Source organism: Choristoneura fumiferana, chromosome 13, assembly GCF_025370935.1.
Source record: "Choristoneura fumiferana chromosome 13, NRCan_CFum_1, whole genome shotgun sequence".
NCBI classification, from domain to species: Eukaryota; Metazoa; Arthropoda; class Insecta; order Lepidoptera; family Tortricidae; genus Choristoneura; species Choristoneura fumiferana.
In genome coordinates this window covers 12,183,957-12,204,034 of record NC_133484.1, presented here as the reverse complement: position 1 = coordinate 12,204,034, position 20,078 = coordinate 12,183,957, and the positions used below count along the sequence as shown (strand labels likewise).

General features: G+C 34.7%; 1 protein-coding gene across 1 annotated transcript in view; it reads right to left on the bottom strand.

Moving 5' to 3' along the window:
* The window catches only part of LOC141434082 (homeobox protein abdominal-B-like), a 122,130-nt gene extending 103,018 nt beyond the window's left edge, over positions 1-19,112 (bottom strand). Inside the window, exon 1 of the mRNA XM_074096356.1 lies at positions 18,984-19,112. The gene's annotated coding sequence lies outside the window, so the exon portion shown is untranslated. The remainder of the gene's footprint in view (positions 1-18,983) is intronic.
* Positions 19,113-20,078: the final 966 nt, after the last annotated feature.

Sequence of the window (20,078 nt, the reverse complement as noted above, 5' to 3'; positions counted from 1 at the left end):
TATATGACGATCCCCGTTTATTGCTCGAGCTTTAGCCGCTGTCTGAATAAATTCAATGACGTTTAAACAGTTTATTATCATGGGAAGTATTAAGAATCGACTTATCTTCACCTCTTATTTACTTCTGTAACAAAAATAAGGCTTACTTTTCTTAAGGTCCAACATATTATCGTAACCTGATCATTGGGTAGTGTCTTGGGTAAATATATATATTATAGGTACCTATTGCAATTAGGCCGTCGGTAGAAATATCGAAAATATCAGAGGCGTATTTTTTCAAAAAAATATTGTACATATAGGTTCGGTAGTGGGGGCCCATAGTTACAGACTATACCTAATTTAATAATTTTTGGTTTGATTGACAAAAGAAAAAATATGTGTATAATTTTTTAATAATCTAGGTAACTATATATTAAGTCATACAGTTGCACATATTAGGTAATTGCAGCCGCGGATGCAAAGAAACGATGCAGACGTACTCGTAGTTCTAGTCAAAGGCAAGTATAAAAAAAAACAGGAGGAATTAGTTCCTATAGGTACTTTCTATATCTTGATACTGGCAACAAAGGTATGACTTTTAATTTTGAATATACCTACATAATATAAAATATTTATTTAGTAATAGAATCTTTAAAAAATATATGACGCAAACGTGTCAAACATTATCTTGGCCTCACAAGAACCTGTAAACCTGTAAAAAGATAAACTGTAAACAACGACCTTTTGTCTGAAAAACTGACATTTTATTTTGGACAACATATCTATGTCGGACATGGAAGGTTTTGGATAATTAATTTTGGGAAGTTTTTAAAACATGTGCTTATTAACAAAAGTACCTGGGCGACCGAGCTTTGCTCGGGCGGAAATTCGTTAACAAGCATTTTCCCAGAGATAAGACCAAGTTAGATCGATTTTTCATCCCCTAAGGGGTTACATACCAAATGTCATCGAAATCGTTGTAACCGTTTCCGAGAGCCCCGAAATATATATAGGTACAAGAATTGCTTGAAAAAGATAGAAAAAGAAATAGTGTTTCAAAACGACGACGACAGGTTTGGAATCTAACGTCTGTTTTGGAAATATTTTGTTCTTCAATTTTACTAGTGTTACTAGTGTTTTAGAAAATGGGCATTATAATGAATATATTTTATTTCTCCAATGTGGGTAGGTATCTAAGAAATACTAATCAAGGACAGGATAAAGCGCCGCCGATCTCATTAAGCCAGAACCCCAGCATCAGCGTAAATGTCACTCGATGTAAGGTTTTAATTATCGCGACCCACCGCCGTGTTTCTCGTAAAAGGGTAACCGATTTGAATTTCAACAAAATTTCGAGTCTCCGGCTTAACGAAGTTTTCGGGTGAGGAATTTAAATGATATTGCTTTAGGTACCTGTAGATAAATACGATCAAAAGTTATAAAGATTGTTTATCAAACCGCAGTGAGACACTTCGAAAAGTTGAATGTTTTTTGGGTGGGTAATTTACTTAATTAGGTAGGTATTTACTTTACACGGTATCTGGGCGAACAGAACACAAAACATTTTATTGATACATTTAGAGTTTCTAAAACCATTACTTTTTTTCGTTTCGTGATCGCACTGTTTGAGCGTTAGGTAAATAGGTTGCCTTAGGCCTTAGTCATGTTACTAGAAGATTACATGATTAATGAATGAATGAGTGAAAGAGAATAATTTATATTTCATTATTTTATAAAAATACAGTTTTTTTTCCCGCAGAGCCCTGCAAAACTTACTATGAATGTAACTGTCGCAAAACGTAGTCTGCGCAAACATCAATATCTAGATATTGCCCTCATACGCCAGAAGTACAAAAGTTTTAATGCTTAAAATAATTTCCCTTGCCTAAGTTATTGTTAAGACTCACACTTAAAAAAGTAACTGAAAGTCTTACATACCTACCTGTTAAGCCTCTAAGTGACCTATTTAATTTCCTTCATTATTTTTTCCTCGAAGAAATATTGCTGGGACCTTATCTTTTGAAATAATCTGAATTCCATGAGACGTCACGTCTTCCTCCCAGAGGGCGCGTAAAAATAAAAAGAAAGTAGGTATAAGAAGAGTCTCCCTCAGATAGCAAGGCTGACTTTTATTACTGCACGTGACACGGGACCTTTGAATTCTCCTAGGTACGCGGTTATTGTGTTTGTTTTACGTAGAAGGAATAAATATGCAACTGTGTGTTTAAAATTCCAGAAGGTCCACATGCACGTCTAGACAAAATACGAGTGTCAATGTTCGTATACTGTTAGACCTTTATATTAGAATTTATTAGAGTTGATATTTCTTTGGGAAATTTATTAATTTACTAGCAGAACTATAGAACTAAATTTCGGAAAACCTCTTAGTGCACTTATATTTACAAAAAAACTATGTACTTACTAAAGAACCCAGCAGCGAATTAAAAAAAAGGTAATTTTAAGTTCCTTGTTATAATTGAATATGAGCGTAAGTAGGTACCTACCACAAATTACTAGTTCTTAAATTATTTAATTCTATAAGGTACCTAATTAATGTGCACCTGTGCGAAGTAGGTACTCGTAAAAAATCAGTAGTCTGATCTTTCCTATACTAAACTAGTCATTTGTGGTGCTTGCACCCCTATTAATTTTATATAAGAAAAAATCTACATAATACCTATACCAAAACTTCAATAAATTTGTCTGAAAACATTTTTTTCATAGGTACTTTGCAGCGCTCGATTGGCCACTAAAAACTCGTTGGCTTTACGGCCTCGCAATGTAATGCAACTTGCACGATTTTTCTTGCACGGCTTTAAATTAGTTTTTTTTTATATAAGTATACAAAGATTAGCTATCATAACATCATGAATAAATCTAGTAAATCGATCCTAGATCACATGATTAATCAACCATTTTATTTATTGCCTATTTCATACGTGAACGCGTGCAAACAATGACAATTAGCTCATGTCGAAAAGACAGGTCTGTTATCCACGCTACGGTGCCTTTGGGCAAGCGTTGGCGTGCATTGATGCTGCACAGTGAATGATTTAGTAGGTACTTCTGCAGTAAGGCCTTATTTACACGGTAAGAGAAATATCGTGCGAGTTTTGTTACATTTGGGGAACCGCGCAGCTATAATTACTATATAATAGTATTATAAGCACGAAAAAAAGATTGTGTATTTATGTGCTTGTTTATTTCCCTTACAGGCCGTAACTACTGAACCAATGCATGTAAAATAAATTAAGTTCTGAAGATATTGTGTACGTTAGAAAAAAAAACGCGAGTAAAGCCGCGGACAACTGCTACTGTATTTATAAGTTATCTATCATTGTCGGCAATGTATTACAACTTGCATGTTGTAATCGAATCTAGTTAGCTAGAAATTTATTTGTTCTCACTTTAATTCGCGCCTACGGTGTGATAGCTACGTATCGATATTACGCATCAATATATGTAATCCTTAATGGATTGTTTCAATTTTATAAACACTTCGATAGCAATACTGTAGGTACCCGAAACAATTACTTAGGTTCCATTCAAAACTGGCTTCTCGAAACACAGTCCATAGTCCTTTCGTGTGTTCACAATGTAAAAATAAAATATTTTAACAAAATGACGTGTAATAAAAGATAAATATTTTGAATATGGACGAGTATGAGCACGTTATAGAGTTAACCCGATGGTTGTTTAAATGATTATTTATAGCAGTTTTTTTTTTTAATTTAAAATCGTACCTTCAGTATTAGGTATAAGCGATTTATTACCAAAAATCGTAAAATTAGTTAATTAACAAAAAGTGGAACTATGATCTTATTCTGACGAAAGTACGAAATGTATCCTTACTGGCATAAATCTTATAGGCATACCTAATACAACTACTTCGACTATCCTTATGTTACAAATATAGCTAAAGGCGTATTCGCTGCGCCCGCGCCGCGCCGGCGTCTGGTTGGTGTATTTTTACAACGAGGGCGACGAACGGATGATGCCGTGTCTCCTCTTCTGTTTTACTTAGTAATTTTTAGCCCTATTTCAAGAGTAAGGAGGTAAGGAGAGTGCTCGGGGGTTTCATAAATATTTAAAATTTAGAAAAAAAAATGCAGAGGTCTTTGTCAGTGAACTACAATATTTTTAGTAAAACATTAAGTCTACAGTAACTTACAAACTGAAGCAGCTATTTTTAAAAGTACGAGTACCTAGCTGAGTAAGTTTAGGTAGGTACTTACAGATCTATTGAATAATGTTTTTCCGTCGTATTTTTTCGTATAACTTTGTATTTATCTTGCTATCTCAATTAGCTCCAGTAAACTCCACTAAGCTAGGAAGATAAATACGATTTTTTCCGACAAAATACGATGGCAAAACATTATTCACTACATCTGTAGGTACTTATGTTTTACTTAGCAGTATGGTAGTATGAGAAGTATTCATCACTCTAACCTCACTCTGACACATAATGTCACAAAAATCAGGCTAATTCATGCAAAAAGGTTAGGTACTTACCTAAACTAGAATTAAAAGTTGTTCACAATATATTGCAATTCAATTTTAAAATTGAATTCATAATTTTTATTACCTTACTTAGTAAAAGACTTAAGGTATCTTTCCCAAACCGAGTCGTACTCTACATCTACTCGTAGTTAGGTCGGGTCGTAATTTTATGCGTAACAAAAAGGTCGTCCCGGGGGACGGAACATCCCTGACCGTGCCCGGGGCGTATTCATAACCCCTCTGATATGACGGGTACATGGTTATGGCTAGTTTCGAGATATTCCTGTGATTTAGGCAGAAAAATGTTGGTGATTTTAATGTTACGTTCTGACATATTTTTCGCTTGAATAGTTTAAGATACCTACACCTCAGTGATGGATAATTGCAAAAGATTCCAGATTACTTTCGGTAAACTGTTAAATAAATCTAACTAAATTTATTTTCCATAGTTAATTCCCTCTGGATCTCGTGATCTAGCTATGTACCACCAGCCAAATATGTGGTCTACCACACTAAAGTTGATAATCGTTTGCATGTCATAAAACAATAATGCCAATAGACGTGTCTGTCAACTTGAAAGTTCGACTAGCGACGTATTCATTTGATAGGAACTTGTTTAAAAATTTGTAGACTGCTTGTTTGGCTGATGGTACATACGTTCGAAGGATAGGAGTACATACAAATAAGATTCAGTAGGTATACTAACCTACTTATATATAACCGAGAAAGTAAAACGATAACTATTTGTATATCTTTTTCGTTAATAATTACGTAACATAATTTAGATCGTTCATTGGGACTAGTTTCGTTTTCGAAATCAATCCCCAAATAAATTAAAAATCTGTTACTTTATGTACGTATAAAAATAAACTTATTTATCTAATAAGGGATTTTAAGGTGTCTTGGTTATACTTTTTAATATCATTTTTAATGTTTTTACGGAAATACATTTTGCCTATATTTAAGTTAAAACGGTAAACACGCCTTTGCACATTTGATACTTCTTTGCGTTCAATATTTATTTATCCATGTAATATTGATTTTGTTTACTGGCCAACACATTTGGTTTTAATAAATTCAAAGCTCACAATTTTCGCCGACGGCAAATGGTCGCCGACGGCGCGACAGCACCTGGGTGCTACGCCGATGCTACGAGCTACGCACCATATGTTCTAGTAAAAGTCTGAGTAACATAAAAATTTGTTAAAGTATAGCAGTCTAGTCTGGACATGTCTCACTGAAATCACATCATGCTGCATTTATTTGACCTATATATAACTCGGGTGTGTGACTTCGCTAACGTCACAGAACTTTTAATCTCCTTAAAGTTTTGCTTAATGCGTCCTTACGCATGATCTACATATCGGAAAAAAGTATAGCCACTAGGTACGCCAAGTTTCATTACCTACTGTATCCGTCAATCAGGAATTTTCTTGCTGTAGGTATATTAAGTTCTTACTCATACCTAAATTGTACTGAAATTATAAATGTAAAAGTTTACAAGTTTATGCGCGTGCGTGTGTGTGCTTGTTACTCCTCCCCTTCAAGTTAAAGCGACTGTGGACGGATTTGGATGAAATTTGGATAGGTACTCTTATTTTCATCTTGATATTTCCATGTGATTCAAGTAAAATTCCAAAAACAAAGTCTTCAATGAGTAATACTGATAGCAATCTGACTATGTATCTGATCTGATTAAGTATATCTAAAGCAATAAAAATTTGAAAACATAATAAGACTTTCAGAAAAAATACGTAAAATACGAATTCCATACCTACGAGTAGGTATACGATAAACACAATTTCCAAAAACCTACTCATTGCATTGGAGTTGCAAGTTAAATAGAGCTAACAATTCTTCGTTAAAAGAACGAAAGGGTTACTACAACCTTTTGTACCCACATCATTACTGTCTTTGTGTTTTGAACAAAACAAAAATAACCCAAGATAACTAGGGTGGGATTATCTATTCTAAACCAAATTGCATTAAATTGACAGCGCCATCTCGGGAACTATCCCCGAAACCGGCGCCACAGTCTGGGCCACTAGCACCCTCGCCTGCTTCTAGCTCATCACTCAGTGTGTCCTTATTTTAATAGGTCAGTTGGAAAGGGACATGAACCACGAAAAAATATTTGAGGCCTTCCTTGCTGGTAATTTTCGACGCATGCGCGACAAACATGGCTGACGATCAATACCAACCACCCTCCTCCCTATCTACGTGACTTCTGTTGTTCAAAGTTACAGGCAATTGTAGCCTCTAGTGCTCAGAGCTAAGGGCTTAGAAAACAAATTGAAGAGATAAATCTTTGCACTTAGATGTAGGTTTAGGTAGGTGGTATACGTTTTTGTCAGAAAGCACATTTTACTTCCATCTATAAGTCCATACCTAGCTAGATAGCGTTGTATTTATTGTAGATACTCGTAACTGTTCTTTATTTGTTTTAGAATTGTAGGTGTATATAGGAGAGGGACTGTAAGTATGTTCTGAACCAAACGGATGAAAACATTTGAAGGTTGCGATATCACTATTACTATCGAAGATCTGATTAATTAATTTATAAAATACTTACCTAACTACTAGCTGTTTCTCGCAACTTTGCCTGTATTCCGCTGTATGTATTAGTTTACATGTTTCCTAAATAAAATAAGTACATCCTATGTTACACGATCATAAATGGTAGGTACTAAATTTAGCTTTCTACAGGTAGGAGATTTTTTTAATCGTTTTCATGGCTTTTGAGTTTATCCATTCCAAATAAACAAACAATCAAATATTTTCTCTCCGTATCAGTTAATTAGATAAAAATCTCGCTGACGTGTAAATTAGGCAATCAATATTGTTTTCTGTATGCATTATTATTATATATTAAATAGGTATTATCTCTCGTCGTTGGTCGTTCTGCAACGGTTATAATTTCTTTGACATGGATGGAGTACCTAGTTAGTAGATGAATAGGTTAGCAAGGCTGCTTGCCTATTAAATATGTAATATTAATGTAGGCATTTAGCACTTTCGTCACAGCTTTAAACTTGTTTGTAAGTACTAACTAACTAGGCACGACGGACTAGCCACTGACACAGTTCAGTAACTATGGTGGGTAAACCTAAACTAATTTTTATGTAGTGACAAGTGAGTTAGGTATTTGAAGTTTGTTTAGTTGAATAAACCGTAACCGCATCAGCCCAAATAGATTCCTAAGCGCACTGACTGAGCGGTGGGACTCGCCGCTGTTGAAAAAGTGAATGCAACTCCACACTTCTGTGTAAAAATTGTATTTTCAATTTCGTGTCATTTCATTCTATTACTAACTCTAGAAATAAGCCTGTCTACTGACAAAATGAGTCACAGTTACTTAGAATAAGGATTATTATTATTAATATTATAAACAGGGTACTTTGACACTGGTATTGTTGCCCTCCGCTCTATTTGATAGTTGTCACTCAAAAATGTACTGTCTTACTGCTAAAGACTCTGTTGCTGGTGATCCAGCTAGAACGCATGTATATTATTGTGTATCTAATTTGTGTTTTTACCTTAAGTGATATGTAATAACCTACTTATTTGTTTGTTGATTTCTTTGTAGATAGGTAGGTACTCGTGATAATAAAAATGATAGGTACCTCTGTGCTATTTATCATAGGTAAAGCTCATATTTACTTACCAATATCAAGATCAATTATATAATCGATTATATAATCGATCTTGATATTATTAAATGTAGTACGAGTATGTAAATGATTGTTATCTATATCTGGGCATCTCTACCTGATTTAAGATGCAAAATAAGAGCATGTAACCAAAGTACCTAGGCAGGTATCTACTTATACCTAGGTACCTTTATGCATCTTTTGGATTATTAGGTAGGTAGATTTTATTTTAATAGTTTTTTCTGATTCGTCACTACAATAGTTATGATATGAGATTATAGTGCACATAGGTACCTACCTTCCTATTTAGGTTAATACCTTTCAGAATCTGCGTGTTTGGCATACGTTTGCAGGTGGTAGGACCTTGTGCAAGGTCCGCCCGGATTGCTACCACAATCTTGCTCGCTAATCCTGCCGTGTTGGCACTTGAGGTATCCCATCTTAGATCTCTAGGTTGGCAACGCATCTGCAATACCCAGGTGTTGCAGATGTTTATGGGTGGTGGTGATCTCTTACCATCAGGAGACCCACTTGCTCGTTAGCCATCCAGTCGAATAAAAAAAAACTTTGTTGCATTTTGCAAAATATAAACGTGTTGTCTGACAAACGAGTAAATAAAAAAGCTCTACATTAAGTCGGAAAATTTTTTTTTTTTGTTTAAATATGATTTGAATAGTCATAGGTAAATATCTATTTATTCCATTAGTATAAAAAAATATTCGATACCTACTATGTAGAGTTATATTATGTCTAGATGAGATGTCTAGGTTCCACTTTATTCGGCACATACACACATTTCGGTACACAGGATGGAAAATTTTAACACCACTTTTAAGAAAAGTACCTGAGTACTCAATTAAGAATAAGTACTTAAAGTTGTTCACAAGGATCTTCAGGTAAACTTATCGAACCATTAGCTGAAATATACTTATATCGGTAGGGTTATCTTAGGTACCTATACCTACCTCAATATTTTTTTAATAAAATCAGGCTTTTTTTGGACTTTTAAATTTTTCTCTAGTAACCCTACCTACCAGATTTATTTTGTGATACGAGTAGGTCCTGATATTATTACATTTTATTTGCTTTGGATTTGATTTGGATTTGGATTTACAGCCGAATTGTTAGTTTTGGACAGGTAAGTACGTACAGGTGTACAGGAGTACGTCTAAGTTGAGTCTGATTTATCTGCTGCATTCGTATAAGGACGAGAAACATAGTCAATACTTCCAAGTATTTTTGACTGGAGATTAATGTATTAGGGCTACTTATAACAACCGATAACGACAATGCCCTTCGCCCCACCCCGCCAAGTCTTTAAAAGATTCTTGTATAATTGCTACCCGAATTAGCCCGAAACATGTCGAGCTAAACTCGATTTAAGACGTGAGTTATCCGGGTCAATATATTTAATACGACCTGTACATCATTAATTATTACCATTTATAGATCTTCAAATTTTAATTAGGTATAGTATTTTTACGATAGCACCTGTGGTACAAAGTACCTATAGTACAAAGCTCTACATTTTTAAATTAAGCGTTGTTACGTTGGTATTAGGTTCCTTGTAAAAAAAAATAATAACTAAACATTTGGCTAAAAAATAGCGTCTTTTTGGGTACTTTGCAATAACATGTATCTATATCACAGGTTCACAGAGGTCTCCCGAAAAATTACTCTACCAAAAGATCAACCTTACTACTACGAACCAACTAGTGACATCTGACGGTTCTCCATCAAAATGAGATCAACCTATAGCAGACGATTTTGATTTTGAGTTCACAGCGCCATCTGTGTAAAACTTAGCGTACTAAGTTACCTACACACACAGTGTTCTTAGATCACACAGCGAGCGTGAACAGTCAAAAGAATGGGCAAGATGTTGCATAAAGACTAAATTAAATAGAGCACAAGGTAACAATATTTTCGGCAACATAAAAATAAACTTGTAGCTAGAGGTACACGGAAATCTTAAATTATGATAGAGTTTTTTTTCTTTGAATCACTTTTTTTTTCCTAAAAGAGACATCTCGTATGAAATCTTAACATTAAGTATGGTCTTACTCAGGACACCAAATTTAAGTACAATAGCGCCATCTATTAGGATGTGTAACAAAACTGGTATCATTGTTACCGGTAGTGACATCTTATGGAAGTTTTCCAAACATCTTGCAGAGGGTACGAAGCTCTATATTTTTAAATTAGGCGTTGTTAGGTTGGTATTGTATTGGTTCATTATTAGCTGCTTCTTCGCTATTTAGTGTGTCTCTTTTATGCAGGTGTTTTTAGAAAGGGACACATAAGCTACAACATCAAATAGCATCTTTAGGTGTAAGCCGTGTAAAGATGGAATTAAATTATTGTAGAGACACGTGATAACTATTTATGAATAAACCAATAAAAGTGTATAGGTGTCAACTTTTACTATTCAATTCAGTCAGCTGATTATTTTGCATCTTGAAATATTGGTAGGTAGAGTTTAAAAAATTGGCTCTTTAAAATTTTTATTCTAATAACTTTTGTTAGCAAATTATTTTTGAAAACCTCAATGACGAAAAGATAATGGCGTTGCCCTAATTTCTGAGTTAATTTTCATTTAAAAAACAGAATAAAAAATAACCCTGGCAACCAACAAATTAAGAATCTGTCAGGACAGTGACTTATTTAAAAATGGAAGGCATTGTCAGTCACGGTATTGGTCAGAATTGGGCGCCATTTGTAAAGGGCCGGGCAACTCGAGCCACGCCCCTAAATACCGCTCAAGGAGAGCCCGCCTCTGCTGCTGCCATCTTTTGAGACAACCAATCTTAGAGCGGGGGAGTGGCTACAGAAATGAAATCAAAGAGATCAATTGGAAGACTCGCAATCGACATGGATGACAAATGAGATGCCAACAAAAAAGAGAAAGGCTCGCGGATTCCAACAATTTTTGCTTGAAAAAGAAACAGAGTTCAAGGTTTGGTTTAATGTTGTATCAGCTTGCAAAAATGGAATTATGTTGACTTTATTATTTTTCCTAGGCTGTTTATAATTTATATACCTACCTGTCTATCAGATGAGTAGACGTAAATACTTATTCTCCCTAAGAGCTCTACCTACATTCAATTCACAAAATGTTATAACAAATGGAAGTAGGTACCTAATTAAATAATATGTACCCCATAGGTTTAATTATTTAATTAATTTGTATGGAAATACCTTTAGAAGTTAATTTTTTTACTTGATATTTATTTCGCTTGATACCTCTCTACGTGTTCCTGATAAAAAGGGTCTTGATGGACGGATAGACAGACAGATTAATAGACAGAGGGACAATAAAGTGGTCCTATATGGTTTTTGCTAAATGAAGTACCTATAAAACCCTAAAAATGGTACCTACATATTACTTTGCTTACCCGAGGTCGCGGTCAAGGTCTTAAGGTCGCGGGTTAAGAAAGTAATTGTTTCGGTTCATCGATATGGGCCTCCGCAATTAACGCCTGATTCAATAAATTACCTAAATTATTGTACGGACTTCACACCAATTGCCCTACTTACTCCCAAAGTGAGCAAAAGTTGTATTATTAGGGAGTGCAACTGACATAATCAAATACATAATAAACACCCAAGACTCGAGAACGTTTATTGTAGGTATTGTGCATACAAATATCTGCCCCAAGCAGAGTCGAACCCAGATATCAAGTTTTGCAGTCAGGTTATCTATCCACTCTTCTATCCATTCATCAAATACTATTAGTACATACGTATTAGCCTTGAATCTGAATGGTTCAAAAACTTTTTGGAAAAAACATTCCAAAACTGTCAGTTAAATAGGTATATAAAATTGTGGAGAAAAGTCTAAGAAGGAAACTAATTAAACCTATTTTTTCAAAAGCCACATAATTTCGTTCATTAACACATACGCCTCCACGTTATGAATAGAAAGACCAGCCCGAGACCTTCCTACACTTAGGTACACATATATTAAAAATGATAGTGGTCAATTACATTGCGAACCAGGTAATAGTACCTATAAAATAAAGTTTAGCTTTGCCAGCCATATTCGGGCACATAATAAACAAGCCTAAAGGTTCGCCTTTGTTGGGCACGACATGGAGGACATCATGAATATAAATATCCATTGCAATAAAGTAGGTAAACAGGGTTAAATGGGTAGGTAATCGAAAGTAAACTAACTACCAATTGCTAAGACGTTCAACTGAACATTTACAATCTGTGATAGCCCGTCACCGGACTGGTTTAGTGTCCATTTGTAACCGTTTACGAGAAATAACAAGCGCTGAGGCCGTTAACTCGATTTATGGACTCAAAAGTTCATAACATAAGAATTATTGGCAGTTAGCTCACTGTGGTGATTTGTGCACCTACTTACCGTGCCACGTGGACAACCGATATGTGACTTGGGTTTGGATGTAATTAGAATGCTGTGATAGGTATTAGAGACACAAAAATTGGATGTGTTTTGTTATTTAATAAATTATATACTCGTACCTATACCTAGGTACCTAACAACCATTCATTGATATAATTACGGGTGAAGACCAAAAATGGCAAACCGTTAAAGCTGCGCTAGCAGGTATTTATAATTATTATTATTTTTTTCATTGTAACACGAAAATTATCCACACAAATGTATGATTAATTTTAGTGTCACAATGGAAAAAGTTAATGGAAATTTTAACTACCTGTTAACGCAGCTTTAACGGTGTGTAACTTTTTGGTCTTCACCCTTACGTCCTTTAATTAACTGAAAACTACCTAGGTCTGAGGGTCTAAGATATTTTTCAGCAATTGATTGCAAATAGGTACCTACCTACCTATAAGTAGATTACTATTTATATATGATGGAGAACCACGCCAAGCCTCGCCAAGCCTAAAGTAACATGCAACACTAAGTAAACCACTAGTGCAAAGTGTAGACTAGTTCATTAGCGCCCTTTCTCCGTTTTGTATGGCTTTCACTCTTTTCTCTTTGTACCTAAGTTGGTGTATTTGTCTACCTTTATTAATAATCAATTATTCAAATACTCTGTATCTACTTACTCGTACTTCTAAAGCACCTACCATAATATTTACCTATTTCATTCCTTGGTTAGGTAGATATTTAGTAGATACCAATTAACTTTTAGCACTTTTTCTGTCCTGTAATAACTTGTCTTTAGATATTTCATCAGTTGATAGGTATTTATAGGTACTTAATTAATAAAACTATATCGAGGAAAATGACACAGGAATTACTTAATTTATTAATTATTTCAAGAAGAAAAATTACCAAAGGCTTGTGAATAATATGTTATTAAGACCCGAAAACAAACAATTTCGTTAATTTATATAAGGCTACTCTTCTCCAATCAAAAAATGATCTTCAAAGAAGGTAATTATTGTTCATTCATTTAAACATGCCAACCAGCCTATTATAGATAGGTACAGTCACCAGCACCAATTCTGACACAACAAGCGTGCATAAATATCTGATACGACTCTATCTCTAGGACCGCAAGGACGTGTCAGATATTTTTGCATGCTCCGCTGTGGCAGATATTAATTACCTACCCAGTAATAAATTATCTAAACATCTATATTTATGCCAGCGACATTTCCCAGTTATAAGCAATTCCTACAGTCAATTATCTTATCCATCTAACTACCAGGTATCATCAGAAAATTTCACAGCACGACGCAAGCTTTCACATACTCTTTGAAAAAATGCCTGTTTCCAAGCATACGCACGTAGACAGTTCCCCGCGCAGTTAATTTCTCGCTTAGTTAACTTTACTGCGACCACTGATTGGATATTGATTAGAAACCGTTTCACTTGTTTAAACGGCCATTCTTTCCCGAAACATCGTGCCACCGCAAATTTACACTCACTATGCGAATGTAATTACTCTTCGGTGGATTTATCGGTTGTTTTGATTAAAGCAAACATTGTATTATGGCTACATTTTTGAATGAGCAATAGGTAGCTTGAAAGTGGACTTCGAGGAGCTCAGTGGATCAATATCCAGATGGATTAATTCAGTATAATAATGATATAACAGATTGTTAATCAAGATACACAATATCTCAATGAAAGACTGACCTACATATTTTTAAAATAATCAGTTCAATGAAATATGTTATTAGTTCGTGGTTACTTTTTCATTAAAAAAAAATACATAACTCTATTTATTTTTATTAGCAGTAGGTATCCAAAGGTAAGTCGGGTTCAGAAGTTTAAAAAAAAAGTTTCATTCTACCTGATACCTAAATATGTACGTAGGTACAACCACGAGAAATAAGCAAAACTAGAGTTAACTTTACGTAGGCATACATGACTGCATTTGACGCTATAAATTATCATGATTAGGTAATAAATAATTAGGTACGTAATTGGATTTACCTAATTAAATTTAGGTTATACAGCACCTACTTGATTTTTTAAACCTAAGTAAGCAAGAATTACTCAACAATTTTGTTCTTCAATTTAAATGAATTCTGTTTCCTAATTACCTTCAACCGGAATTCAACCGGCAATTTCTACTTTTCGTTTGAACCAATAAAAGTTGTAACCAAATTAAATTACGTAATGAATAAGTATTGATTGGACTTAATAACTTAAGTCTGATGACGTAGACCCCACAATAAAACGTACAAAATTCATACAAAATATGAATACAAGTATTCACGCCTATATAAATGTAAATAATACCTATCTATGTCATCAGACCCATAAATAATCTGAAAAACCATTAGGTAGACAGATAAAAATAATAAAGCTATTTATCCTGGCAATTCCTACCTACTTTCGCTTTTAAGGTACGTTTAGGCCTACATTGTATTTAAAAAAGTAATTCATTACAATCCGTCCATCACGATTCGCTAAATGAATGACACCCGTCATAAACCAATAATAGCTGAGCGCGATTCACCCACGAACGCCAGAGTGCCATGACATCCAAAAAACTAGCCAACGTTCTTATTACAAACGATATTCGGGTCAGAACAGAACAATTCACAGTTTCACAGAAACAATTAGTATTTGGTTTATTACGCACTCTTTATATGGGTACATAAAAACAGACACCCAAGTAGTGGATTAGTTTAAATCTGAGTTAACGTTGCACAACATTGAAGCTGTAAATTTAAAGGGCCAGAGGTCAATTTCAAAAGTAGAATGGGTTTACGATTTGTTTTTAACAAGCGTAACATGTAAACGGGGCTTAGGTAAGTAAATAGAAGTTGGTAGATGTCTAATGATCTTTATGATCTCTGAAATAATGAACTTGAAGACCGAACCTACAATATCTACTTCAGTTTATTGTCGTAGGTAGATGTATTGCAACTTTGTGAGAATAAACTAACCTTTTATTTTACTGCTGCACAACTACACGTATAAAATAGCTACGGCTGTGCGACACATGTTAGTTTTCATTAAGAAATCCCTCCTCCTTTGCTGATTTATATGGAAGTGGAGGAGCGAGTTTTTACATAATTATACTCGTATCACACAAATCCAACTACATATCGCAAACACCTCCACACATTCATGCGAAAAAGGATCATAACTACAACTTAACAGAGAAATAGATAGTCGGACAAGGATATTGGTCAATTTTTTCCTCTTAAGATACGGAAGTAAACGGACGGTAATAGAAAAGCTCTAATTATACTTGTAGATACCTACGTTAAGATATTTTATGTTTACATGAACATTAAACACAACTAAGTACCTACTAAGTACCTGTAAATTACACGCAGCAGTATTTCAAATTTGCAGTATATTAATTTTAGAGTTAAAGCCTAGATGTCAGCTATTAGCGACTATAAAACGAAAATAAAATTACAGATTACATCTTCATCTTTATTCAAATAAAATGCCCTTGGGTATTGACTAAGTACCTACCTACCTATAGTTTTGAGCTAAATTATCAACAAGTCAGGTATTTATTTGCGGACTTTGCACACGAGACTTCTAAAGTCACGACACGTGTATATTATGTCCCTGTAGTGCGTGATTTTAGTTAGCTATCATTATTTCAACTTTAAACAATAGGCGTATAAAGAGGGGGGCTGGGTGGTTCGTGCCCACCCCAGGATGTTGGGCTACTGATTCAAAATTTTATAATTCTGATATCTTCACACAAATATCCAGGCCAGGCCCCCCCCTCCTGAAAATAACCTTCGACCAATCCGGAGATGTTTATCCGGCCTTTACTGAACTGATGAGTAGGTACGAATTTTGCTGCGAGTCATGGAAGTCTTTTGTGTTTATCTATAGATACCTACAAGTAGGTATGTTTTACCTTTGCCCAGTTTGAAATTATACCAATTGATAATTTCTTATTATAAAGGATGTAATATTGAACTCTAATTTTTCAAAATCTTGAGAAGAGCGATACAATACTTATTTCTATATTGCCTCAAATAACCCAACAAAATGAGCCTATGGAAATCGTCAAACACTTAATCATACCTATTTACACTCGTAAATTTCAAGTAAACATTGACTGATTTTTAAATAAAGATCACTGAAAGCAGACTCGTGATAATAAATCGTTTTTATTAATATAAAGTCCGTCTCATTTTATTAATGAAAGCGTTGAATCACTCCCGAGTGAACACCGGACTGAGATCAAAGAGATTTCTACCAGCCAGATATTATGATGTCTTGGACGGGTCGCGGACAGAATTACAAATATTTACACTTTAAAAATAATCAGGGTGTTACAATCAACAGGCTATTCTACATTTTCGTCCAGGCAAAATATTTTCATCTTATTTTATGTAAGTAGAGTTAGCAGCTGAAGTGGATGAACAGCTGTTGTGCTCAAAATTATCCACTTATGACGTTACTGCTATAGTAATAGAGGGTAAGTATGTAAAGTGTTTCGAGTTTCATGACGATCTATTTACTGGTAACGGTACGCAGAATGTATAATAGTCACATATTAAAATTTAGAATCATATAGGTACCTACTAAATAATCAATAATTGAAGAGAAAATAGAGGGCAGGAGAGGCAGGGGAAGACCGAGACGTGCGTTTATGGATCAAGCCAAAGAGAAGGTCAATGTAATGTCGTATCAGGAGCTCAAAGCATTGGCAGAGAGAGGTATAGAATGACGATTACTCCACCGACAATAACTAGGCTCTTAAATAAGGTTGTCTATCGTTTGCCCGAATTTTATAAGCCATAATCTATCGTTTTCCATAATTTTCATTGTCATAAAGTAATTTATTTCTGAAATAGTATTTTCTTCAGAATTGATATTAAATTAACCTAAACTTCTGTTACATTAAAAAAAATCCTGAAAACAGCACGGTTCTATATATTTTATGGCAAATGTTGGTATGGCAAGTAAAATTCGGGCAAATGAAATTCGGGCAAGTAAAGGTGCTTAAATATATGATGATGATGATACCTACTAATCACGCCATATTAATTCAGTGGATACAAAAGCAAAGTATTTCTCTCTTATTTGTGAGCGATCGTTTAACTTTTAACATCTTTTATTAACATATATAATAATATGTTGTTATCAACCATTCTGTCATTTTTTATGACAGGTTTCTATTTTTTTATGAATCATGGGATAAAGGTTTTTGCATTTTTTGCTATGATGTTACATAGGTGGATAGATTTGGGTCAACCTAGTCATAAGAGAAGGAAAAGTGTGATCAAATTTTAATTAATTATGGACTCTACTTTTTGTCATGTGATTAGTACAATTTCATTAAATAAAACAGACAACTAAAGAACACTCTGCCTTCATTATATTATTCATAAAACTTATATCTACCTACTTAAATCTAAATAAAGGTATTTTCAATTAGGTAGGTAGAATTGTCTTAGAGGAGCGCGAAAACGGATGACTTCTGCTCTATTTAATTCATTAGACTTCAACGAGTGGCTTTAAAAAACTTGCTGATAATTGAATCTATCAAAATGATTGGTAGTGGTATCCAGTTTTTTTTATACATAAAATAATGCTTTGAGTTCATATAAAGTAAAATTGTTTCTAAAATTAAGAAGATAAAATGCCTGGAAATACCGCCGACGGCTTTAGAAATACGATGCAAGAAAACATGACAATCTATTCTATGCCTTCGTAACCCAAAAAAGGCGGCTTGTCAGATATAAATAAAATCACACGCATAAAAATGTACGTACCTACCATATATCAGTGAATAAAATAAAATAAATCGCAATAAATATGATATGTTATATATCAATGTTTTAAAACCAATAACGTAGACTTTTAGCTCTATTTGAAGACGTGATGAAAATTTAAATAATTGTATGAACTAACATCGAATTATCACTCGCCTAAGTAAGAGATGGTGTCAACTTTATTCTGATTAAGATCACATAAGAACAATGGATCAGCAAAGCCGTAAGACTGTAGGTAAGCAGGTAAAACTGTTACTGTGAACAGCTTTACTCCGACCTGTTTACTCTACAGGAAGAATAGGTATTTACGTTATTCAACACTGAAATTAATTCCATCCAACTACGCTTTATTTTAAATAAACCAATCGAAAAAAACCTCGTATTTTTTTGAAGGATGCTTAAAATGACCTACGACCTACCTATTTAATTCTGTACTAACACAGAACGAGGAAAAAAAAACTTTGCCATCACATTGAATTTCCAATTGTAAACTATTTTCAATGTCACGTTAAGTTACTCAATCACTGTGTATAATATCTCTAAAAATAACGTAAACCGGGCACGGCGCATAATAAGCACACAAACTGTCAAAAGTCAAACAAACGCGACCGACAGCCAAAGGGTTGCCGCCGCATTGTTTTCCAACAGCGCTTCGAGTCACCGTGCGCAAACAGCGGCAACGACTGAGCAATTATCACTTACCTGCGACACGCGATCACAACACACCACAGATTTATAGTCGATAAACTGGTATCATCACTTTTACTGTGTTGTAAATTAATTATGTGCACTAATAGTTTATGGTGCGAGCGAGCGCGGGCTGCCGCGGCGGCGTCGGGCGACGTAGTGCGGTTGTTGGCTGGGCGGGCGGACCCGGCCTGCTGGGATAAGCGCGCGCCGGTTCGCGCGGCAGGGTTGGCAGGATGCAAGAAAGCTTTGTTTGATTTCTGGCCTCAGCTCAACTAGATTGATACTGGGAAGACGACCATTTTACAATGAGGGCTATCGTTTTTTGTCTTGCTAGATGGCGCCACTGTTGTGTAAGGTTTTTAAGTATGGCTTTCAAAGTCTGTTATTACGAGCGTGAAAATAAAGTTTAGATTAAAATCATATTTAATACATCTTAAAACCGTACCATAAAAATATCGAGCAACCACAGTCTTGCGTAGTCCCGTTTTGTTCGGAAAAAAAGGGAGGACAAAAGTTTTCGAAAGACAAAACTGTCTCAAAACACAGACATTAATTGCTCCTTATCCTTTAATTGCCATAATTAATTTCAGATAATGCAAAATATTCACAAAATTATTCTAATTATAAATAAACCCGCCTAGCTCACCCAAAAACTACGAGATTTGACATTTCGGAGACCTCACGCTACACTAGCGCCTCTAGCGGCGAATTCATACGCGATAGCCCTCATTGCGTAACTACAGTGCAACAATGATCGTAATGAACAAGGGTGACGTTGGCACGAGTGCGCTTTGTTTTATTTATTATTATAAAATATTATTATTGGCTTTATATTCTTACCTCCTTATTCATAAAACTTAACAAGCCTATGTTAACTAACAAATGCTTTGTCCCTTTCTAACAAATACAAATGTCGAAGTGACAGATAAGGACAAACGAATTTTAGCGGCATTTTAACTAAAATAGGTTTGATTGTCGTTTATGAATAAGGGGGTTAGTGTTTTAGTTTTAAAATTAAGAAATAAACATTGCAAATATTGATGTTCTGACAATTTTAATGGCTTTAAAATTATTCTAGCTGGTAAAGAATTTACATAGCTTCATTGC